Raw genomic sequence first — 25,020 nt, 5'->3', positions numbered from 1 at the left:
CATTTCTTTCCTTGTAAATAAAGAGAGTTATCTTTAATTTCGACACCTGTTTTGATTTGGAGATTGTTTGGATATATTCCCCAGGAGCATCATTTGGTTCTGAAGCCACAAAAACCTTTTTGGCTTCTTATGCTCCATGTTACTTTGGTGTTCGAAATAACCCACTTCAAGAAAAGACACGGCCAGTTTTTTCCTTGTAAATAAATTATTGGGCTTCTTACACAACCCTTGGATTAAGGGTCCACAACAATAAGACATTTTTGACCTCTTGGATCTTGAATAAAATACTTGGTTTTTGGATTTTGAAACGTCATTCCACACAAGAATTAAATAATGCGTGGTTTGCTGATTTGTATTAATAATGTATAAAATGAAAAAGGATCTATAAAAATAATTTACAAATCAGATTATTTGTTTTGTTGTGTTTTTCCTTATTTTTATTTGTTGTTAATAACCATTGGATGAACGTTATATTCGATGACAGATATATACCATACAATTTAAGTTGTGATGAGACAGATAATTAGTAGTGTTTGTTTCGAGAAATGATCTTCCTGAAAAAATACTGTGGCATCATTTTTTTTGTAATTGACCTATGGATATGGGCACAGAGTCCAGATCACTGCGGGGGAGTAGGCCAGCCGCACCTGCCTCCTCGGATGTGGATCAGCGTCCGTGTCTTCCCCACTTTCCCGGGCGTCAGGGGGGTTATCCTCCACTTTTAAGCCAATCTGTGTGGCTGCCCGTATTGTCCCGTCTCCTCACGTCAATGTCGCGGCGCCCCCATCCATCCTCGTCACGTGCAGGCACTCCACCTCCAATACCAGAAATACAGAGGTCATACCTCAGGTCAGGAGCCACTCCAGGGGCCCGAACACCTCTCTGCCGAGGACCCTCCTTTGCGAGCCCAGAGGACTCTCATGCGCGGTTAACCACATGGTCCACGGGGGCAGCCGGCCCCCTCCTCCGCTCACCCCTGCACCACCGTCAGCACGCCCCCGCTCAGGGTCCAGTTTTAAACTCCCAGGCACCCCGCACTCGAAGGCCCCCCCTGCGTTCCGACCCAACCGCCGAGTAGGGGGTTTGTAGTAGCGCGCTGCATGCGGAGCGGAATTATCTTTGGACCTCAGCCGGGTCTGCCACGAGTCACCAGCCTCTGCTATAGAAAGCGCCGCTACCGTCGTCAAAGACCCACCGGAGGGCGGGGGGGGGAAGGAGAAATTCCCCTCGGCGCCCGCAGCTCCCTAGGCCCCCCGTGGTCCGAATCGACCGCTGAGCGGGATCAGCACAGCCTCCCCCACGCTCCTCCTGTCTGCAGCTTACCCAGCCACCGGTGGTCCGATGTTGCAGCGGTGTTGCAGCGTCACTATCTCCTCTGTGCCGCACAGTGTAAGTGCTCCGGGTTGCCGCACACGGGAAGCGCGATCCAGCCCACTGCTCCTCTCCGGCCCCGGCTCTACTCACAAACTCGAGGTCCCGGCTTCTGCGTGCAAGGGAGGCCACGCCACCTCGGGGCCCGGATCACCGTTGTTAGAGCACCGATGCCGCACAGATCGCTGTTGGGGCTTTACAGTCGCTTCCGATAGTTGGCCACCTCTTTTTGGACATCTCTGGGTCGGGGAGACACAGGATAATCGACGGATATATCGCCGGTGGGACAGAGCTCGCTTAAGCTACGTCCGCCATGCTTGCCGCCTTGGCCACGCCCCCCCCCGGCACCCTTTTTAACGCTCGGGCGTTTTCTTCAGACTACGACCTCAGATCAGATGCCGCGACCCACTGAATTTAAGCGTGTTACTGAGTGGAGGAAAAGAAACTAACCAGGATTCCCCAAGTAAAGGCGAGTGAAGAGATAAGAGCCCAGCGCCGAGTCCCCACCCAGCGGTGGGCGCAGGAAATGTGGCGTACAGAAGACTGACTCCCCCTTCTGATCGAGGCTTATCCCGTGGATGGTGTTAGGCCGGTAGCGGCCCCCGGCGCACCTGATCGGGTCTTCTCTGAGTCGGGAATGCAGCCCAAAGCAGGTGGTAAACCTCATCCATGGCTAAGTACGGGCGCAAGACCGATAGCCAACAAGTATCATAAGGGAAAGTTGAAAAGAACTTTGAAGAGAGAGTTGAAGAGGGTGTGAAACCGTCGAGAGGTAAACGGGTGGGGTCCGTGCAGTCCGCCTGGAGGATTCAACACGGCTTCGGGTCCCCTCCATGGGACCGGTGCCCAGGCCCTTCCCGCCCCGCAGGGCGCATTTCTTCCACGGTGATGCGTCGCTCCGGGTCGGCTGAGAAGGTTTTGGGGTGGCATGTGGCCCTCCGCTCCGGCGGATGGGTGTTACAGCCCCCTGGCAGCAGCTTTGCCGTGTCCGCGGGGAAGAGGGAAATTTAACTGCCTCTGCGCCCTCCCCCGGGTATCCGTCCCTGGCAGCCCTTTGGGACACTGGGGTGGTTGAAGGGGGTACGGGGCCCCCTGCTCCCAGCGCAACTTTCGACTAGGGCGGACTGTTCTCAGTGTGCCCCAACCGGGTCGCGCTGCCGGGCGGGGAGGACCACGATGGGCGCCAGGGGTCTGCGGCGATGTCAGTTACCCATTTGACCCAGACCAAGTAGTCTAACATGTGTACAAGTCGGGGTGCCGAGCGAAACCCTGTGGAGCAATGAAGGTGAGGGCCGGCGATCACAGGCTGAGGTGGGATCCTGCTGCACTCCCAGCAGCGGGTGCACCACCGCCCCATTGCGCCCGCTCCATCGGGGAGGTGGAACATGAGCGTGGGTGTTTGGACCCGAAAAATTGTATACTATGCCTGGGCAGGGCGAAGCCTGAGGAAACTCTGGTGGAGGTCTGTAGCGTTCTTGATGTGCAAATCGGTCATCCGACCTGGGTATAGGGGCAAAAGACTAATCAAACCATCTAGTAGCTGGTTCCCTCTGAAGTTTCACTCAGGATAGCTGGTGCTTGGGACCCCCAGCTTTATCTGGTAAAGCAAATGCTTAGAGGTCTTGGGGCCGAAACTATCTCAACTTATTCTCAAACTTTAAATGAGTAAGAAGCCCGGCTCGCTGGTGTGGAGCCAGGCATGGAATACAAGTGCTTAGTGGGACACTTTTGGTAAGCAGAACTGGCACTAAGGGATGAACCGAACGCCGCGTTAAGGCGTCTGATGCCAACGCTCATCAGAGCCCAGAAAAGGTGTTGGTTGATATAGACAGCAGGACGGTGACCATGGAATCCGGAATCCGCTAGCCCTGAAAATGGATGGCGCAGGAGTGTCAAGCACCATACCTGGCGCCCTCAGGGCATCCAGTGCAATAACGCAAATTATCCTGGAGAAACAGGAGCCCCGGGAGAGTTCTGTTTTCTTTGTGAAGGGCAGGGTGCCCCGTAATGGGTTCGCCCCGAGAGAGAGGCCTGAGCCTTGCAAAGCGTTACGGTTCCGGCGGCATCCGGTGAGCTCTCGCTGGTCCTTGAAAATCCGGGGGAGATGGTGTAAATCTTGCACCAGGCTGTACCCATATCCACAGCAGGTCTCCAAGGTGAACAGATTCTGGCATGTTGGAACAATGTAGGTAAGGGAAGTCGGCAAGTCAGAGCCATAACTTCGGGATAAGGATTGGGTCTAAGGGTTGGGTCGGGCAGGCAGTGGCGCGAAGTGGGGCTGGGCGCGTGCCACGGCTCGCAAGGCGCCTTCCTCCAGGGCGATGGTGACTCTGGACGCAAGCCGGGCCCTTCCTGTGGATCGCCCCAGCAGCGGTGGTCTCCTGTCCCCGTGCCCCCTCCCAGTGGACATGAGGCCGGCGTTCTGCCTCGGCCGGCGCCTCTCAGCTGACTTCGAACTGGTGCGGACCAGGGGAATCTGACTGTTTAATTAAAACAAAGCATCACGAAGGCCTGAGGCGGGTGTCGATGTAATGTGATTTCTGCCCAGTGCTCTGAATTTCAAAGTGAAGAAATGTAATGAAGCGCGGGTAAACAGCAGTAGTAACTATGACTCTCTTAAGGAGAATAAAAACCCTGTTAAAATGGCATAAGGAGGTGCTGTCTTTCCCAGAAATCATTAACCTCCTCACCGAATTTGACAAACCAGCACCCGCTTCAAACAATACAACAAGCAAAAACGATTCAGATCCGATATAGGCCTTAGTTCACCCTCCATAGCAGAAGAAGACACAACAGTAAACCTCAGCAAATCCACCGAGTTTGTGGCCTCCTCAGCCAAGAATGACATTGGTTCAGCAAACTTTGAAAATCTTCCCAATGTTTACGAGGTCAGCAAAGATGTAATAACAAAAAGAGTCACTTATTAGAAGTACCCAAACGAAAAATATAAATGTGACTTGTGTGGAGACATATTGGGAACTTTTAAAGAACTGAGAAAACATGTCTCCAACACGCACAAAGACTTGTATCTTAAAACGTACTGCTCAAAATGTGACAAAGAAGCCGAATACCACAATATTGCATGCCATTATGCCAAATGTAAAGGAAGCCCTCAAAAAGGAGAGCTGCCATTCCTGTGCAGCTTCTGTGACCTCAGATTTGGAACAAAAATTGGTGTTTCTCAACATGCTTGGCATGCGCATCCAAGAGCGCAAAATGAGGCTAGAATAGCAGCTCTAGCAAGCAGCAAACTGTCAAAATTATGGTCACAGGAAGAAATACTGCTACTAGCAGAATTGGAAAACGTATATGAAAATAAGAGGAATATTAATGCGCTGATGGTTCCACATTTTGACAATAAAACCAGAAAACAAATTGCAGAAAAAAGAAGAGATAGAAGAGATAAAAGCAAAAAATCAGCAAAAGATGTACTGCAAGCATCAAATGTTTCAGAAAAGCGCAGAGACTTTATCAATCGCAAACGTGCGCAAAAAATCAAGAACTTTGATGAGCTGGAAGACAGAATCACAGAAATCGAGAAGTACAACCAAAACGTAGAGCAACACGATGCTGCTATGCCACTGATATAAGTCCTACACCAGCAGGTATACAAACAAATGAACCAGCAAGTGAACTCAATAATGAGCCTATGAACTCTGCTCAAGATGATCACCAAAATGCCTCAGTACGGAACAAGATAACAAAAAAAGACAAGAAAAACGGAAGGCTTAATCGGACGCACAAGAAAAATTATGCCAAAGCAAAGGGCAGCTTTAAAGAATACCTGGCAATGTTTAAAACAGACAAAAAGAAAATTGCCAGGATTATCACTGATGGGCAGAAGATGCCACTTGCTAAATCAGTGCTGATGAAATCTTTCAATATTGCAAAAACATAATTGAGAAAGAAAACAAGAAAAATCCCAATTTCATGCCGATTGATCGGATACCGAAATTAGAAATCTATGTAAAGAAATAACACTGCTCGAAATAACTTATGCCTACGAGAACTCCAATTTAAAGAAAGCAGTGGGGCCTGATAAGATTGGTCTGAATGACTTGTATAAAGTGCACAGTAGGCAACCAAGACTGCTGCCCAGAATGTCATCGTCTTGGTTGTTGATGAGAAGAGTACCAGGAATTATCAAAAAGAACCGATCTATTTTGATACCCAAGAATGTACCGATTAGTGAACTTAAAAAATCAGTTACTGGCGTCCAATTACCATCGGTACTGCATTCATGAAGTTATTCACAAAAATACTAACTAAAAGACTCATTTTTTTGTTGAATTGAATACGAGATATAAAGGCTTCATGAAGGTGAGAGGTTGTCTCGAGAATCTGACTCTCCGGCAAAATATCATAAAAAGGGCAAGAAAAAACAGTCACTCATTAGCAGTAGTGTTCATAGATATATCGAAAGCCTTCGACTCTGTCAGCCATGATCACATTATACAGAGTCTTGCAAGGCAAAGAGTCCCATCATACATCAGAGACATAATAAAATACTTGTACACTGACTCAACAACATCTTTCAAGGGAAAGAACAACGAAGCAACTCGTGAAATAACAATGAAATCTGGGGTCAAACAAGGTGACTCTTTATCCCTACTACTATTTAACATTGCCATGGATCCTCTGATCTGTGATCTTCTGAAAAACGGCAAGGGCTTGGATCAGATAGTCTTATTGAGTACAAATCTGAAAATCATTGAAAAGTTCAGTAAAACTAAAGGATTAAAACTTAATGTGAAAAAGACACATGGATTTTATATCAGTGACCATGAAGATAAAATCCTGATTAACAACGGTAAACCATGGGAATTTGAAAAAGAAAATATTGAAAATATTCATCCAGGAGAAAGTGAGAGATACCTCGGATTGAAATTTGATCCACACTCTGGTCATACAAGCAACAACAAAATTAACGAGGTTCTTGTCAATTGGGCTCCAAAACCTAATAATCAACCACTTAAGCCCACACAGAAAATAGAAACTTTGTGTCAGTACTTGGTACCTAAACAATCATTCAAATTGGAAATGACAGGAACAGAAGCAAAAGCTTTAAATGTTCTAGATGAAACAATAAAATAGTATGTCAAACACTTTCTACACCTTCCCGCATACACATGTGATGGTCTCCTATATTCGAAAAGATCATTTGGGGGCGTCAGTATACCAAAACTATGTACACAAATTGGTCTCAATAAAGTCAACAGTTTATTGTATCTCAGGGCAGCTCCAGACCTGTACATAGCTCATTCATTCATGTATGCAGGAGACGATATGAATGAAAAAATTGATAACATCATCAAAACACACAAACTCAAAATTTTAGACAGTAGGTTTTTGAGCTATGATTTGAATTTGTTAGCAACATATGATTGGAGAAAAGAAGAGTTTGAGAAATGGGCACATCTCCATGTCCAAGGTAATGGTATAAAATACTTAGCAAGTAATCCAACCTCAAACTTCTGGATCAGCAAGCATAACAAAATGAAAGAAAACCAGTACATAGCTGTGCTGATGTTAAGAGCAAATGTTTTATATACCAGAGAAACCATCACTGGGGGAAGAAATTGTGCATTTGCTACATATAGGTATTGTAATGATGTTTGTGAAACAATTTCTCATATTTCAGGCGCATGTCCTAAAACAAAGGACATTAGGATAAAAAGACATAACAAAATTCTGGAATTGCTCATTGAAAGAGCAAAAAGGTGTGGTTGGATGGCATATAGGAAACCTCATGTTAAGAAGAATCAAGGAGAACTACGAAAACCAGATGTAGTGTTTACCAAAAATGGTACAGCTTTAGTGATTGATGTTTCAATTCGTTATGAAAATTCTCAGAATTCCCTTGAATTAGCGTTTGAGAGTAAAGTGAAATACTATCAGGATTTGTCACAGCAAATCAAAGATCTCACAAAATGCAACACTGTAAAATGTCATGGCTTTATCGTTGGATGTCGTGGTATTTGGCCTTAATGTAATGATATATTCTGGCTGATTTAGGTCTGCAAATGTCATTCCCATTCAAGAAAAATGTTTGCCTGACTACTTTAATGAACACTCTTAAAATGTGCCAAGTATTCATGGACAATTGAGTATCAAGCTTATACTGAGATGTACACTTTCTTGCAGCACACATGTCACCGCTATAAAGCATAATGTTTTAACATATATTTTTATAGTTGACACAAGATTTAGTATAGATGTGAATTTTATAGATGTGAATTTTTTTAGATGTGCTTTTTTCTAATTAGATGTGTAATTTGTAGATGTGTATTTTTTTTATAAATGTGTGCTTATAACAATTTAGATATAGTTGTGTACATCATACTTATTGAAATGTCTTGAATGATGAATAGGTCTCAAATAATCGCATACACATAATTATCACACATTGATTATTGATGTCCTGCTAATCACATTTTAATTTCTCATTTTGTAGACAATCTTAAAATTGTTGGAATAGTACTGCACGGTGTAGTATCTCTGGCCTATACGTGATCCCAGTTCCAGTGAGGACAGCGTTCGGTGTTGCTGTACTCCGAAGCGAAAGAATGTTGTATTGTTGGAAGCAAAACCGAATCGACGCTGATGGGCAGCATAATAACCCAGAATTAGCCACCACGAGGTGGTACAGATAGCCAAATGCCTTGTCATCTAATTAGTGGCGTGCATGGATGGATGAACAAGATTCCCACTATCCCTACCTACTATCTAGCGAAACCACAGCCAAGGGAACGGGCTTGGCAGAATCAGCAGGAAAAGAAGTCCCTGTTGAACTTGACTCTAGTCTGGCACTGTGAAGAGACATGAGAGGTGTAGGATAAGTGGGAGGCCCTCGGGCCGCCAGTGAAATACCACTACTCTTATCCTTTTTTCACTTACTGGGTGAGGCGAGCCCCGTGGTGCTCTCACTTCTGGCTCCAAGCGCCCAGCGCCTGCCTGGCACCCGCCCAGCGTGACCCGCTCCGGGGACAGTGGCAGGTGGGGAGTTTGACTGGGGCGGTACACCTGTCAAACGATAACGCAGGTGTCCTAAGGCGAGCTCAGGGAGGACAGAAACCTCCCACAGAGCGGAAGGGCAAAAGTCTGCTTAATCTCGATTTTCAGTATGAATACAGATCGTGAAAGTGGGGCCTCATGATCCTTCTGACTTTTGGGGTTTCAAGCAGGAGGTGTCAGAAAAGTTACCACAGAGATAACAGGCTTGTGGCGTCCAAGCGTTCATAGCGACGTCGCTTTTTGATCCTTCAATGTCGTCTCTTCCTATCATTGTGAAGCAGAATTCACCAAGCTATGGATTGTTCACCCACTAATAGGGAACGTGAGCTGGGTTTAGACCGTCGTGAGACAGGTTAGTATTAGCCTACTGATGATTTGTTGTTGCAATAGTAATCCTGCTCAGTACGAGAGGAATCGCAGGTTCAGACATTTGGTGTATGTGCTTGGCTGAGGAGCCAATGGGGCGAAGATACCATCTGTGGGATTATGACTGAATGCCTCTAAGTCAGAATCTCCCTAAACTGTAACGATACCGCAGTGCTGTGGAGCCTCGGTTGGCCTGGCATAGCCAGCCTCTCTCAGGGGGGCGTGGCATAGAGCCGCTCGCTTGGAGACCGGAACGCGGACGCAAAGGGGCCCCCTCCAATGCCCTTACTGCACCGCATGTTCGTGGAGCACACAGTGCTAAATCATTTGTTGACCTGATTCTGGGTCAGGGTTTCGTAAGTAGCAGAGCAGCTACCTCGCTGCAATCTATTGAAAGTCATCCTCTGAGCTGAGCTTTTGTCTCTCTGTGCATGGACACCAACGGACGCCCTCCTCCACCACACCTAGGGGTGGGTCCCTCAGCCACCGGCCTGGTGGGTGGGATGCGGAGGGGGTAACGTGGGCCTGTGGGAGGCCCCTCCACCACGTTCCCTCCGGCATGGGGCCTCCCCCTCCCATCCTTGCCACACCAGGTTGCGGGGGATAGGGGTCACCATCACTTGTGAGTCGGCAGGTTGACCAGATGGACTGGGTCAGCCGGGCCTCCCCTTCCTGCTGCTCCCGGGTAAGTAGGGCAGGCAGGTGAGCAGTGGCAGCCCCGGGGAAGGAGCCTCTCGAGCGGCTGCCTCGGAGCACCTGGCCACCCTCGCTGGACTGCTAGGGAAACTAGGTACAGCACCCTCCCAGGCCATCCGGGCGCTCGATCGTCCCGGGCCATCTGATCTCCTAGCTGCGCGACCAGATAGCCCTGCGGGCCGGGCGACCAGATGGCCCTGTGGGGCGGGTGACCAGATGCCGACCTGCAGTCTGGCTGGGCTACCTCCAGTTGTTGTCCATCCTCGGAGTCCTGTAAGCCCGCACTACATTGGGGCTTAATAGTCAAGAAAAATGCGCTCCCCTGGCAGACTGTGGGAGAGAGGACGTTGCCTGGGACTCGGTTCCAGCCTAGGGTCCAGGCGCTGGGGACAGTGGGTCCACCGGGGCCCGGGGAGGCTCTCCCTGGCCTGGCTAGGTTTAAAAATTTGGGCCTGGGCTTGAGCTCCATCCGGCGGGCCCGGGAGGCGGGATCCCCCCATCCTGCAAGCCAGTTGAGAGTCCTGGTGCTAGGGACAGGGGTCCACCAGGGCCCAGGGAGGGTCTACCCAGCCTGGCTAGGGTTTGGAGGCTGGGACAGGGCCTGGGGCTTGAGCTCCATCTGGCGGGCCCCGGGGTGCGGGAGACCCCGTCCTGTAATCCAGCCGAGGGTCCAGGCGATGGGGACTGGGATCCACCAGGGCCTGGGGAAGCTCTCCCTGGCCTTGCTATGGATCAGAAGCTGGGACCCGGCCTGGGGCTTGAGCTCCATCTGAGGGTCCCGGGGTGCTGGAGTCCCCCAACCTGCAAGCCAGCCGAGGGTCCAGGCGCTGGGGACAGGGGTCCACCGGGCCCCGGGGAGGGTCTCCCCAGCCTTCTCAGGCTTTGGAAGCTGGTACATGGCCTGGGGCTTGAGCTCCATCTGGCGGGCCCCTGGGTTTGGAAGCCCCCCGTCCTGCAAGCCAGCCGAGGTTCCTGGTCTTACGGAGGGGGGTCTACTGTGGCTTGGGGGAGGCTCTCCCCAGCCTAGCTAGGGGTTGGAAGCTGGGACTGGGCCTGGGGCTCAAGCTCCGTCCGGTGGGCCTGGGGTGCGGGGGCCCCCCGTCCTGCAAGCCAGCCGAGGATCCGGGCACTGGGGACTGGGGTCCAACGGGGCCTGGGGAGGCTCTCCCCAGCCTGGCTAGGGTTTGAATGCCAGGACGGGGTTCTGGGGCTCAAGCTCCGCCAGGTGGGGTCTGGTGTGATGGTGCCCCCCGTCCTAAAAGCCAGCTGAGGGTCCGGGTGCTGGGGAGAGGTGTCCTCCGGCACCCGGGGAGGCTCTCCCCGGCCTGTCTAGGGATCAGAAGCTGGTACCTGGCCCGGGACGTCTCTGTCAGGTATCCTGATATGTGCCACCATATTAAGCCCGAGATCTGCCAGGCATTCAATCGGAATGATTACCCGCCAGCAGAAATGCGGCGGACGGTCTTTCCACCCGCCGTGGTTGGTCTTTCCACCCGCCTCTGTAAATAGAGGGTGGAGAAAGATGTTGGGCGGTGTCGATCTTCTCAACATCATAATGGACTCCTGAGAATCAACACGAACATTGCCCTTTATGTGATAATGTACCTTATGTTTATTTAGCTAAATAGATCACCTAGGTAATGAACACAAACTGATACACGAAATGGTGCTTTCCCCAAAGTATTAGATACAGGTTACAAGTCCTTCAATGAGGGCTATGATGCATACATTCAACATAAATAAGATTGTTAGGATTTTTCTGCGTACTGCTCATACTATTACAAAATGTACATTTACGCAATTGGGTACCTCACATAAGTGCATTCCTACAGGGAAAATGATTACATTTTGCAGACTACCTGGCAGATGATCTGCATCAATTGTGTTGGGAGGCTGCCAAGACATTGCCTTATAACAGGGGCGGCCAACATGCAAAGTTAACTCAACAAAATTTCACCTTTTGTTAGTTTGCATTTGAGGTTGGTGGTGTCTCGAGGTGGATAGGAAAATATAGCAAAACTGTATATTTTCAATAACTGCACGCACTAGGAAATCTTTCATTTGGTAGAGTTCTTCATGGTCCTGACTGGTTCATTACGAGAACTTGATTGGTATGGCAGTTGCGAGAACTTTGGCATAAGATCTCACATTTGTTTACTTGCTCCCTTGATAGAAATATGTCCTTGAGATACAAAGGGTCAGGATCATTAGGATGTGTATGCTTTTCATAGTTATGAACTCTCTACAACAGCAAATGCAACCATAGTCTTGTCAAGAAATTTCAGAATGATGTTTTGCTAAAGACTTTGCCAATTGAAGTCTATTTAGGAGGACTATATACATCAGAATCACAGTGAAACAAAAGAACATGAAGCAAAAGCACTTGCTTTCAAACAGTTCACATCCCAAGTACTCAAGTGATGTTTAGCAGATGTCCCTGATGGGTCGATCAGCAGGCCTAGCACAGAGAGCTATCATCAGAGATATAATGGAAATTCCCACTTTCTGCCTGCCATTTTCATACAGGTGCATGGCGCTGAAAAGATGCACCCAAATATGTGGTTCTGCATGTCTCCAGACCATCGGTGCACAAGGCGTATAGATTTTCCATGGCGTTGAGGTCCTACCAGGTGCAAACATTGACACAGTCCTTTTCAGCAATTTTATTTTTAGATTAATTAAATGTATTGGTTTTTTAGTACAAAAATACATTGGTAGCAAATCAAGCACATTATTGAGATGAATTACATTCAGATATACTTACTCGACACAATCAAACCCCTCAAGAGGGTAATAACTGTACCATTTGCCCCACACCTTGCCAAAAGGTTCGGGGCAACCTGGGCCTCGAAGAGAGTCTCCTCCAGGATTCCACACCAGTCCACTTCCCGCCTTCATTGCCTCACAGTAGGTGATTTGGCCTGGGACCAGAGTGTTGCTATATCCCGCTTCACCATGAAATTCCCACGAGGCGCTTATCGGCCCGGGATCCATCGAGGCCATCAAACATCCCCAAGAGCAAGCTTATTAGGTTGTGGGGAAACTCCAACCCAAGGGCTTGTGTAAGCTCAAGTTCCACCCCTCTCCAGAATGGCACCAGAACGGGACACTGCCAAACCACGTGGAAGAAATCTGCGGGAGCGTGGCTTCAGCGCGTGCAGGCCAGGGAGGGTCGCATGTGGGCGCTGTATCGTCTTGTTGGGGTGAGGTATGCCATATGGAGGTAGTAGAGCTGGCCTTGACAGCAATTTAAACATGAATTTAAGATTCTACTTTGGGAAATCTGATTTGGGAGTCATTAAGATCCCCAGTACTATAACCACAAACAAATTTATACTCTGCACATCCCCCCCCAAATAATACACTGGTGAGTGGCAGCACTCATTGCTGCTGAGTGACCATCAAGGAGACTGCCCTGAAAATCGGATTTCGACAAAATAATTGTTTTTATTAAAAATGTTAGCTGGGCATTCTCTCCCAGATACTTATGCTCTTACGTGTCTTGAACTGGGGAGAAATATAGAAAAACCAAATGTTTTCTATTTGTGCAAACCGTAAAGAATTAATTGGTTTATAACAATCTCAATTGCTCCTGTCCAAGCGACCTAGAGGCCATGCTAAAAAAGGGGTGCCATGTCTACTGCCAAGTGTACAATTCTGTTAGACCTTCATCTTATCAGAAAATCTAAGCATACCAGGTCAACCAAGCAAATGTTGCCTCTTAGTGAAACCAATCATGCATAGACATGCAAGGTATTCTGGCAAGATCATCAAATAATGAATATCTCTTACTAATATTATTTTGGACACTCTATAGAATGTAGCCCATCATTCAGTTTGAAACTAACCCAAGCATGATAGGAACACTAGATATACTGGTGTCTGGGTGTACAGAGATGACTTGTGGTGTTATAAAAGTGTACTGAAATTGTATTAAAGATCTGGTTCATGAAGATTTTAGTAGACTGTACATCAATGCACATTTGTGCAGATGTTAATTGATTCCCTTAAATGCATGGAAATGTGTACAGAGCATATATTTTCATGCATACTTTTTCTGCCACAGATTTACAAAATATACTAAATACGTAAGTATAGCAGATGGTATACAGACAGAATATCAAGTTATTTATTTCGAACTACAACAATATTGAGTTGATTGGATTTTGATTGATTTGATTTTGATATTTATATAGCACAACAATCACCCAAGGGCATCAAGGCACTAGAGAAAGACCGCAAATAACACATCGGCCAGAAGAGGAATGGAGGAGCGTCAGCTCACCGTTTGCCTGAGAACAGCCAGGTCTTCAGGGCTTTTCTAAATGGGAGCATAAGAGGAATAAATCTAAGTGCCAAGGGTAGGGAATTCCAGAGCTTAGACGCTGCCACTGAGAAAGCCCTTTTCCCCCTACTTCTTCTTCTTGGTTCTTGGTACCAGAAGTTGCATTTGATGAGAGGAGCGAAGTGGTCGGCCTGAGGAGTGCCATTTGAACATGGTCTTCAGTCTCAAAGGATAGTAGGCATGCAGTGACTTATGGACCATACACTGTGCTTTAAAACTGATGCGTTGTTCAATGGGAAACCAGTGTAGGTGTTCTAGTCCCTTTTTGGCTGATTGTGTTATGGGGATGCACAGAATGAGTCTTGCCAGTCCATTCTGCCGTACCTGGAGTTTATTTTGCAAGCCCTTACTGGCAGCCAGGTTCAGGGCACTGGAGTTGTCTAATCTGGCCATTACCAGAGCCAGAGCTAACTGGATCCTGGCTGCACACTGGATGAAAGGGAAGATTTTTTTTAACATCCTTATAAGCCAGGAGCATGTGGAAATGGTACGGTTCACTTGGGCCATGAAGCCAAGTTCTTTATCAATCCAGAATCCCAGATTCTTGGCCTTTTCACTCGGGACAGGACAGCATCCCAAGGATTTAGGCCAGCAGTTACTATTCCAGTTGGCCATCCCTGATTCGAAAATCATCACCTCCATATTTTCACCATTAAGTTTAAGGAAGTTAGCCGATATCCAGTTTGCTACTCCGGACATGCATTCGTGGACATTCTCTGACCATAAGCCCAGCCCCTTAGTGATGGTAACCAATATTTTTGTATCATCTGCATATGATACCACCTCTAATCAAAAAGAGTGGAATACTGTAGCGAGGGGTGCCACATACAGATTAAAGAGGATAGGACTCAAGGAGGACCCCTGCGGGACTCCACATAGTAATGAATAGGATTCAGAGTGAAAATATTTTAGACTCACCCTTTGAGATCTCCCTGTCAGGAATGAGGACAGAAAGGCAAGGGCTGGATGGGATATACCAAGACGCCGGAGTCTGTCCAGCAGCAACATAGGAGAGATGGTGTCAAATGCTGCTGTCAGATCCAGGAGCATTAGCATCACTCCCTGCCCTTCGTCCACCTAACGCCTGATGTAATCTGTGGCTGAAACCAAGGCTGTTCCAGTACCGTGATGCCTTTTGAAACCAAACTGTGACTCATTAAGCTAGCACTGCCTATTTGCCATTTCCATAAGCTTCTTATTGAGCTGTATCTCCAAGATTTACAAGCAGGCACGACCTGTGTTGGGCGTTATACTGGGGTGGTGACCTCAGGCAGGGGAGGGTCAGGGTGGGGGGTTGTAAAATGCGGGATATGGACCATTAGAGGTAAGTACCGGAAAAAAAATCGTTGCCCACGCTGCATCACATTTGGCGATGCAGCATGGGCATTGAAATTCGTTTTTTGTTTTTTTTCGGTACTTCCCTCTAATGGTCAATATCCTGCATTTTACAACCCCCCACCCTGACCCTCCCCTGCCTGCTCTCACCGCCCCAGTATAACGCCCGGCACGGGCTGTGCCTGATTACAAGGCCTCTGAGTTCACCATTGCATGCTCCATTATTCCAGTGGACAACATCACAGGCTGCGAAGTTCTTGCCTTCTCCCTCTCTCTCTCCTCTCACCAATCTTGTATTGGCCTGCTTGTCTACAGACCCCCTGGCCCCACTGGCACCTTCCTTGAAGAACTCCACGCACTGATCTCTACATTGTGCCTTAGATCTGACCATTGTCTGTTGTTGGGCGACTTCACTATCCATATGGACAAGGTGGATGACCCGGACAGTATTAAACTCAATGACATCACATCTGCCCTTCAGTTCCTGCCGTTCCTCGGCCTTCCTACTCACTGCAAAGGACACATTCTAGATCAAATCTTTTCCACTGTCCCCATCGTCCTCACCTCCCTCGCCCCTGTATTGTGGTCAGACCACTTTTTAGCGGACTTTGAGATCCCCCGTATTATTAAGAAAGCTGCCAACGGACACTGGCGTGATGCGCTTCCTTCTGGGGCTTTCGAGAATATTTCCCCAGCCATGTTGTCCAAGACCCTCGAGACTCACCCTTGCCCACTGACAGGATCGCTTGCCACCGATCTCGATCTTCTACAGGATTGGCTGACGCAACAACTGGCCATCCTTGCCCCCCCTGTTCCGCCTAAGCCTTGCTCAGTGAGATCTTCTGCCCCTTGGTTCTCGCCGGCACTGGCCGCCAAACGTCGACAATGTGAACAAGCTGAACGGACCTGGCGCAAATTCTATGACGCCAGCGCCAAAGAAACCTATAGGGCACTGATCAGGGACTATCATCATGATATCGCAGCTTGCAAAAAGTCTTACCTGGCCAGCAAAATTGATGGTGCTTCTTCAAAAAATAGTTAAAGATTTCATCTCCCCTCCTTGGGCCACTCCCAAACTGACTCATTCTGAGCCCTGGATCACCGAATTGGCAAACTTTTTCATTAATAAAATTAGGACTATCCAGGTCTCTTTCGGAACCACTACCCCGGATCCCCCCCCCTTTTTAAGATTCCCAGACCCTTCACAGACACCAACCACTCCTTCCCTTTGGAACTTCCCTCCATTATCCCTTCAGTCCTCCCTTGACCTGCTCTCCAAATTAAAATCTGGTTCCCCTCTTGACCTGTGCCCTGCCAAATATTTGGCACTCGTGGCCACTACCCTTAATCATCTTATTAACCCTATTCTTAACCTCTCGCTCAACACTGGTGTAGTACCCCAAGCTTGGAAGCAGGCCCTCATTTTGAAGAAAGCTAACTGGAACCCAGATCTTCATCTTAATTATAGACCCATTTCCCTTTTGCCAGCTTTGGCGAAAGTGGCTGAAAAACATGTCCATTCCACCCGGTCCCACTTTTTGGAGTCCAATGACATCTTGCACAGATCCCAGTCTGGCTTTCGCTCAAATTTGAGCACTGAAACAGCTCTGCTCGAGGTCACGGAGGTGATCAGAGAGACCCTGGACAGCGGAGGAAAAGCTATGCTGGTGATGCTTGACCTATCGGCGGCCTTCGACACCGTCTCCCATGACCGCCTCCTATCTAGACTCTGGGAGATAGGTCTAATGGGGACGGTGTTCAGATGGTTCAGGTCCTTCCTCACTGGCCGTCAGAAAATGATCTGGGCTCCACCTTTTTCTGCCGCAATGCCGCCTCTGGAGGTCGGAGTGCCGCAGGGCTCAATTCTGAGCCCCTCACTCTTTAACATCTACATGACCCCTCTGGCGGCACTTGTGGAGAATTTTGGGGCTCAGATTGTGTCGTACGCTGACGACACTCAACTCCTGTTCACTTGTGACAGGGGACAGGACTTCGACGGGGCTTCCATCCGGGGTTGCCTTGGGGCTGTGTTTGACTGGTTCAGTCGGCACAGTCTCAAGTGCAACTCCGATAAATCCGAGGTTCTTTTCTTCGGCTGCCCCGCCGACCCCAAATGGAAAGATTGGTGGCCGGCAGCCATGTTCCCTCCTACTGGCGACTCAGGGGCTGCAAAAAACCTGGGTATTCAGATTGACAACTGTCTCTCCTTTGGGGCCCAAGTGTCAGGATTAGTCGGCAAATGCTTTGCCACTTTAAAGATGCTGAGGAAGTTCCTGCCGTTTCTGTCCCTAGAACACAGGAAGACCACTGTCCAGGCCCTGATCGGCTCCAGGCTGGACTATTCTAACGTTCTCTACCTTGGTCTACCTGACTACCTCCTATCGCGTCTTCAGGTGGTACAGAACTCGGCGGCCCGTGCCATCTTCGGCCTCCCCAGGAGACCAAGGGCCAGTGAGTTTCTTAAGACTCTCCACTGGCTCCCTATGAAGAAGCGTATCATCTTTAAGGCCCTGACCATTGCATTTAAAGCTTTGCATGGTATGGATGTCCGCTATCTTCAGAAATGGGTCCGCTTCTATTCTCCAGCCAGATCTTTGCGCTCTTCCTCTCAAGCCAAGGCAGTTACTCCCATGATCCGTCGTGTTCGCTGTGGTGGGCGCTCTTTTAAATTTCTCGCCCCGCAGTTATGGAATGATCTCCCTTTCTCTTTGAGATCCAGCCCCAAACTTCTGGCTTTCAGAACAGACCTGAAGACCTTCCTCTTCCTGCAATAACATCACCTGCGGATCTATGCTTCTGTCACTCGTCCGTCTTTCTTCCTTTCTGACTTGCTGAGGCTCTTACAGTGCCGGGACACTCTTCGGAGTAGCCGTGCGCTATAGAAGCACCCCCTTAACATTAACTTTAACATTAACATTAGACAACAATGGATCATCTTTGGAAGGGCTGTTTACTGTTGGGTTCGCAGTAGGCATATTTGAGTTAGCCTCTAACCCAGTGTATATGTCCGCAACCTTAATCTGAAAAAAGGAAGCTAATTGATCACAAAATGTTTGTGATGTGTCCGGTTCTGCAAAGGATTGAAAGGAAGAAAGCTGTTGTACCAGCCGAAACAGTTCTTTGCTAGTTTTAGCCTTTTCAATTACCTGTGTGCAGGACAAAGACTTTTCTTTTGTAAGCACTGCTTTATACTCTTTGACCCTGGCTTTATAATTAATTCTATCATGATCCTCTTGGATTCGTCTCTATGCCTGCTCAGCATGACAACAGCTTTGCTTTGAATGCCTTCGTTTGTCATTGTACCAGGGAGCTGAGGAGCGGCATTTTTTCTGAGTGTATATTTTAAGAGGTGCCACTATTTCTGCTGCTGATTTCAGCCATGTATCAAAGGCCTCAGCTTCTAGCTTAGAGTCCTCATGGATAGTACAGGAGATTTTTTCTAAGGCATTAGTCAGAATGGTGGCTGGCATACCTTTCCAGTTTCTAAATGTGCTAGAACCTTGGGAGGATCTCTGTTCTTTGCTTACTACTGGAGGCAAAAATTGAAACTGAACTGCACTGTGATTTGGCCAACAGATAGGTATTATGTGTTGGAAGGTCATACGTGACTCATGAAAAAAAATACCATCCAACGTATGTCCTGCCTTATGAGTCGAACTGTTACTAATTGGGCAAAGCCCATACTCTCAAGTGTCTCTGGGAGGGTATTTGAGTCTGTGTTGTCTCTTTCTTCTAAGTAGAAATTGAAGTCCCCTAGGATACTTTTTGCGTGGTCAGCTATGAGTGTCTATATGAGTTCCTTAATTTCTTGTAGGAAAGGCACCCTAAGACTGAAGGTCTATAGATCAATAACCCTCCAAACGAACAGGTGGGTGAGAGAATAAGTTTTAAATTAAGAGCCTCACAGGTAAGAATCTTCTGCTCGGGTTCGATCAAACACTTATACTTGGATTTACAAACAATAGCTAACCCCCCACCTTTGTGCCCTTCGAAATAGGTGGGGGATTGGAAATATCGAGGTACAAGAATATCAACAGCAAGTATATTGTAGCGCAGAATATCGACAGTAAGGTAAGAAATATTGTTTTTTTAAATATCGAAGACAGTAAAATCGTTGTAACAAAATTGTTGTAAATCATATTGATATTTATGTTAGTGTTCTGTATTTTAGTATGTGTGTTAAAAGTATGTGATGTAATCTTTTGGTAAAGGTGCGGTTTTTTAATGTATCTGTTAACATTTTTAGCAGTAATTACTGTTATGAAATTTGTTTTTTTGCTTATTTTAGTTCTGTAGCGGGTTGTGGTTTTATAGGGGAATAGGGTGGGAAGAAATTTAATTATAAAAAAAATATATTTTGATTTAGTATTATTTATAATAAATGTATTATTAATTAATTAATTATTGGTTATTAATTACTATTAATTAGTTAATAGATACTTATATTAATTGTGTTTTTTATGAGTGGGTTGTGGGTTTATAGGGAAATAGGGTGGGAAGTAATTAAATTATAAAAATAATTATTAATTTGTAATTTTTATTATTTATAATCAATGTATTCTTAATTGGTTATTAATTAATTTTAATTAATTATTAGATAATTATATTCATTGTTTTATCTGTTTTAGAAGTGGGTTGTGGGTTTATAGGGGAATAGGGTGGGAAGTAATTTAATTGTTAAAAAATAATTATTCAAGTAATTTATTTATAAAAAAGGTAAATATTATTTTTCATGTATATAATTAATGTATTAAGGGGCGTGGCTTGGGCGCCGATGGCGATGGTCGCCTGAGAGCTCGGCTCCGGGACTAAGCCCGAGATTATCCTGAACATCGGAGGCTGAGGGGCGCCCCAGACCCCTCATTCGGTTGAGCGAGGCGACGACACCCTGCCGGGGGCCTTGGTGGAGTTTGGACGGGGGTGGCTACGAAGAACCGCCGAAGCTTGCGGAGTTGCGGAGTGCGACCCAACATGGCGCCCGGACTCCTTTGTCCCCTTGATCGAAACTACGAGGTTGAAGAGGTCTCGCGGGTGTCGACTGGCACCCGGCTTCACCATCCTCGCTTGTTTTAGACATTGGACAGTGGCAGGCTCGGACCTTCTGCAACGGGTTCATACTCGATTGGACGACCGGGCGGGTGCCCACGCACTAGAGGGCACCGGGTCCGGGTGCCCTCTGATCCAGGCGGTGGTCTGCATCGCGACTCCGCAACTAGTTACGACTTCCTAGCCAGTCCAACTACATGGGAGGCGCGACACTCTGGCGCCACAGATCAACCGAGGGAGTTGGTGGCCCTCACCCCGGAGCTATAGTGGGTGAACGGGCCTGCCCGACCCGGCGACGGTTGTCTCCGCCCCCTCTTCGGTGCCCTCAGACGCCGTGGCGGTGGCGTGAGCCGAAGCGGTGGAGTCTCCACAGGCTCTGGAGAAGGAGATCGCCCATACCCAACGTGAGAACGAACTCCCGAGAAGGCCGTGCTGGACACCTGTACACGAAGACGCCTACTCCGGGACCCTTACGGAGAGTCCCTGGCAGCATGGGGAAACCTAAAGGAGCCAAGGGTTCCAACCAGACCACCTCGGACTCTGAAACCCAGGACAAGGAAGAGCATGGAGACCCAAAAAGACCTGGTGGCGCACCACTGCAGCAACAATTTGACCGTGTACTGGAGGCGATAGAGGCAACTCGGTCGGCCCTCCAACAGGACATTGCTCAGGTGGCGACGGGCCTGGGCCTACTTAGGGCAGACCATGGTAAACTCTCAGACCGGGTCAAGGAGGTGGAGGGCACAGTGAAAACTTTAGAACCGGCGCAGAGAACCCTGGCTGCGACGATAAAGGATGCCTTATCCCGAATTGAGACCCTCGAACGGAGGGCGGAGGATGCGGAAGGCCGCAACAGGAGGAATAACATTCGAGTGGTGGGCCTGCCGGAAAAAATCGAGGATGGCGATATGGTGCGATACTTGGAGACCTGGCTCCGAGACACGGTGGTCCCGGAGGGTCTGTCCTCCTTTTACACTCTAGAACGGGCCCACAGAGTCCCAGCACGGCCCCCACAGCAAGGACGTACCCCAAGGCCGGTGGTGGCGCGGTTGCTACATTTTCGGGACAGAGACCTGATCCTACATGCCGCCAGGCACAATGGCCCGTTCCAGGTTGCGAACAGTCAGGTGAACATCTTCCCTGACTACACCTACGAGACGCAGCGCAAGCGGTTCTCCTTCCTGGCGGTTAAGCGTGAACTCAGGAGTGAGGGCATCCAATATTCACTCCTATTTCCCGCAAGGCTCCGCGTCATTGTCGACGACAAAACCCAGTTCTTCGACACCCCAGAGGAGGTCTGTGACTGGCTCGAACTGTACCGGACAGGGAAAGATGGTTTTGGCGCCTCGACCCATCAGGCGGATGAGCCGGAACAAAGGAGGCGATCCAAGAGGGTCAGGAATCGCCGCGGCCGCACGGGAGGGCCCTCGACTGCGGAGACATCATCGGAGCGGAGGGGAGTGTTGGAAGCTCTGTCGGAACTGTCGGGAGCAAGAGGCGAAGTCGTCGAGGAGGAGGAAGAAAACCCGGGTGCTCAGGGGGCACCATCGGACTCGGAGGATTCAGTGGCAGACAGTACCCATACACCGGTGATCACACCGAAATCGGTGGAGGACCTTCTGGACGGACAAGGGTAACGGGGTATGCTGCCTTGTTTTGGGTGGGGGCCCGGCAGGGGGGAGGCGGTTGCCGTTCTTTCTTGCTGACAACGAAGGAGAGAGGGTTGGGGGGCTCCTGCTCTTGCCCCGAAAGGTTTTGACACCGGGGGGGGCTTGCTATAGTCCTGGTAGCCTGGGCGACGAGGGCCCACTGCCTCCGCCCAGCCCACACCTGGCCCATAAGGCCTTCCTACGGTGGCGACCGTAGGACTAGTGGGGGTTTTGGGGTTGATATATATCGAGGTTTGGATGGGATCTAGATGGTGCAGTTTGGGTCCTGTTCTGGGGTGGTTGGGGGGGGGTCTTGTTGGTTTTTGGGTGATTTGGTTCTGGTTGGGGAAAATGGCCGCCATCAGCGCTGGGAGGATTGATGCTTTTTCTTTGTGGGGACCCGAACGGGGAGACTGTGCAAGAACACTCTGGGACAATGGCTGATGTTGCTAACTTGAAATGTGTTACTTGGAACGTGAGGGGGCTTCACACTATGTCCAGGCGTCACAAGGTCCATGCTTATTTAGTGCGTAGGGGAGTGCAAATGGCGCTGCTGCAGGAAACGCATCTGAACAAGGCGGAAGGGGCGGCGCTGCAGCGTAGGTGGCGAGGGCAGGTCTTTTCCACGGCGTACTCTGCTTATGCCAGGGGGGCGCTAATATGGATTAGGGCAGGAGTCCCCTTCCAGGTCACGAGAACGGTGTTGGACCCAGAGGGGCGTTTCGTGGCCATCTCAGGCACTCTAGGAGGGAGGGACCTGAACGTTTGCTGTGTGTATGCTCCTAATGTAGACCAGACTGCCTTCCTTTCCAGGTTATCGGGCTCGCTGGCCCACTTTTTCGCCGGGCCCCTCCTGCTGGGGGGAGACTTTAACTCCGTAGTGGATGTGGACATAGACCGCTCGCATCCTCCGCTCCCCGATTCCCCGGTCCGGAGGACGGCTAAGGGTCGTCAAGATTGGCAGGCCCGCTGGGGATTGACGGACATTTGGAGGGCGCATCACCCCGCGTCTAGAGATTATTCATACTTCTCGAGCCTTCATGAGCTGCATGTCAGGCTAGATGGCTTTCTTGGTTCGTCCGAACTAGTTTCGGCAGCGGTCCGATCAGAGTATTTATCGCGGACCATCTCGGACCACAACCCCCTCCTGCTGGACATTCGCTGGTTCCCCGGGACGCCGGCAGTACCCACCTGGAAGATGCGCCCTGAGATCCTCGAGGACAGTGTCTTCAAGGCGGACCTAAGGGAGAGAATCACGGATTATTTTGCGTCCAACGGCGGCTCCGCGAGTACTAGGGCGTTCGAATGGGACGCTTTTAAGGTGGTGGTGAGGGGCTACTGTATCTCTAAGAAGGTGGGCATGCGGCGTGTTATCCTGGCTGATTTGGACGCAGCGGACCGGGCACTCCGCGAGCTCGAAGTTAGCCGCCCCGGACACCCGGAATTGCAAACACAAGCGGTAGAGGCGAGGGAGAAGGTAGCGGTGGAGGTCGAACGGCTCCGCTGTTTCGATTATAAGGCCTATACGATCCGGTCTATTGCGGAGGGAGACAGGTCGAGTGCGTTGCTGGCGTGGTTGGCCAACCCTACGCGCCAGTCCCAAACGACGACAAATATGCGTAGGGCAGATGGGACCGAGGTGTGCACCCAACCGGAGATTCTTAGTTGCTTCCGGCATTACTACGAAAGTTTATACCGCAGTCGCTCCGCACGTGACTCAGACCGGCTTGATAACTATCTTAGCCCACTGGAGCTCCGCACAGTAGGACAGGAAGTGGCGGAAACCCTGGGTTCTGATATCGACTTGGGGAGATCCGCGGGGCCATCAAACGGATGGCGAGGAACAAGACCCCGGGCCTAGATGGCCTTCCGGTGGAGTTCTATGCAGCTTACGCTGACCTCTTGGCCCCTCGATTACTGGTGGTCTACAGGGAGGCGAGGAGGTTGGGTCGTCTCCCTGGCTCGATGTGTGAGGCGTTGGTGGTTCCTCTCCTCAAACCTGGCCGAGACTCATCTGACCCGGGGTCCTACCGTCCCCTTTCAATGTTGACGGTGGACTACAAAATATTGAGCAGCATCTTGGCCTCGAGGCTGCTGGGACATATGAGTTCCCTAGTGCATGAGGACCAAGCCGGTTTCATCCCACGGCGGAATACGACTATGAACATCCGAAGGTTGTTCCGCTTGCTTGGGGAACCATTCGTGGATGCCCCGTCCCCGGTAGTCTTGTCGGTGGACCTGGAGAAGGCTTTTGATAGCCTAGAGTGGGACTACCTATGCACGGTATTACGGAAATTCGGCCTCGGGGAGGGATTTGTCAAATGGACTGCAGTCCTCTACGCTTCCGCTTCGGCCAGGGTTAGATCGGGCCCTTTGATTTCATCGCGATACCCGGTGGAGCGTGGTACGCGGCAGGGGTGCTCCTTATCCCCGCTTCTTTTTGCACTAGCGGTGGAGCCGCTGGCGATGCATCTTCGCTCGGGAGCCCACTATACGGGCTTATGGACGGCGGCGGGCCCACATTATGTCTCGCTCTATGCGGACGACCTGTTGCTCTTCCTGGAGGATCCGGTCGACGCTCTGCGGGGAGCGGAATTAGCGTTAACGGAGTTCGGAGCGGTCTCAGGCCTCCGAGTGAATTGGTCTAAGACCTGCCTCTTCCCGATGCGTAGGGGTACCTCCACTCCTGCGCTAAGTAAGGAGATCAGATGGGAGCCCGACTGCTTTAAATACCTCGGGGTATTTGTGTACCACGACCAACCCGACCTCCTGGATGGGAACATTGCCCGTTGCGTTCGAGCACTCCGAGGTTGCATGGACTTTTGGGCCACGCTGCCGCTCTCAGTGGCGGGACGCATTGCCCTACTCAAAATGGTGGCGCTCCCCCGACTATTGTATTACTTCCGAACTTTGCCGATCTGGGTCCCACCGGCCACGTTTCGTCGCCTGCGTTCTATGGTGGTCGGGTTCCTCTGGGGAACGGGCCGGCGGCGGGTGGCCCTTAATACCCTGATGAGGCCGAAGGACGAGGGGGGGCTCGCTGTGCCGGACTTCGAGAAGTACTATCTGGCGGCGCAGCTCCAGACCTACACCCAGGAGATAGCCAGGGAATTCAGAGGCCCGGAAGACGGTAGAGGGACGGGTATAGCCAGGCACGTCCTCTCCTTTATCGCGCTGCGACAACGCTTGGTCCTACAG

The 25,020-nt window shown here is 49.6% G+C and overlaps 1 protein-coding gene and 1 pseudogene across 1 annotated transcript in view; one reads left to right on the top strand and one right to left on the bottom strand.

Moving 5' to 3' along the window:
- LOC147718734 (sodium- and chloride-dependent neutral and basic amino acid transporter B(0+)-like) overlaps positions 1-25,020 on the bottom strand; it is a 746,574-nt gene that overhangs the window by 66,222 nt on the left and 655,332 nt on the right. The gene's annotated exons all lie outside the window — the stretch shown is intronic.
- LOC147718735 (28S ribosomal RNA) lies at positions 1,753-9,172 on the top strand (annotated as a pseudogene).

The sequence above is a fragment of the Lissotriton vulgaris genome, chromosome 4_1 (assembly GCF_964263255.1).
Source record: "Lissotriton vulgaris chromosome 4_1, aLisVul1.2, whole genome shotgun sequence".
Classification (NCBI taxonomy): domain Eukaryota; kingdom Metazoa; phylum Chordata; class Amphibia; order Caudata; family Salamandridae; genus Lissotriton; species Lissotriton vulgaris.
Note: the sequence above shows the minus strand (reverse complement) of the source record. Positions and strands in the feature narration are given on the sequence as shown.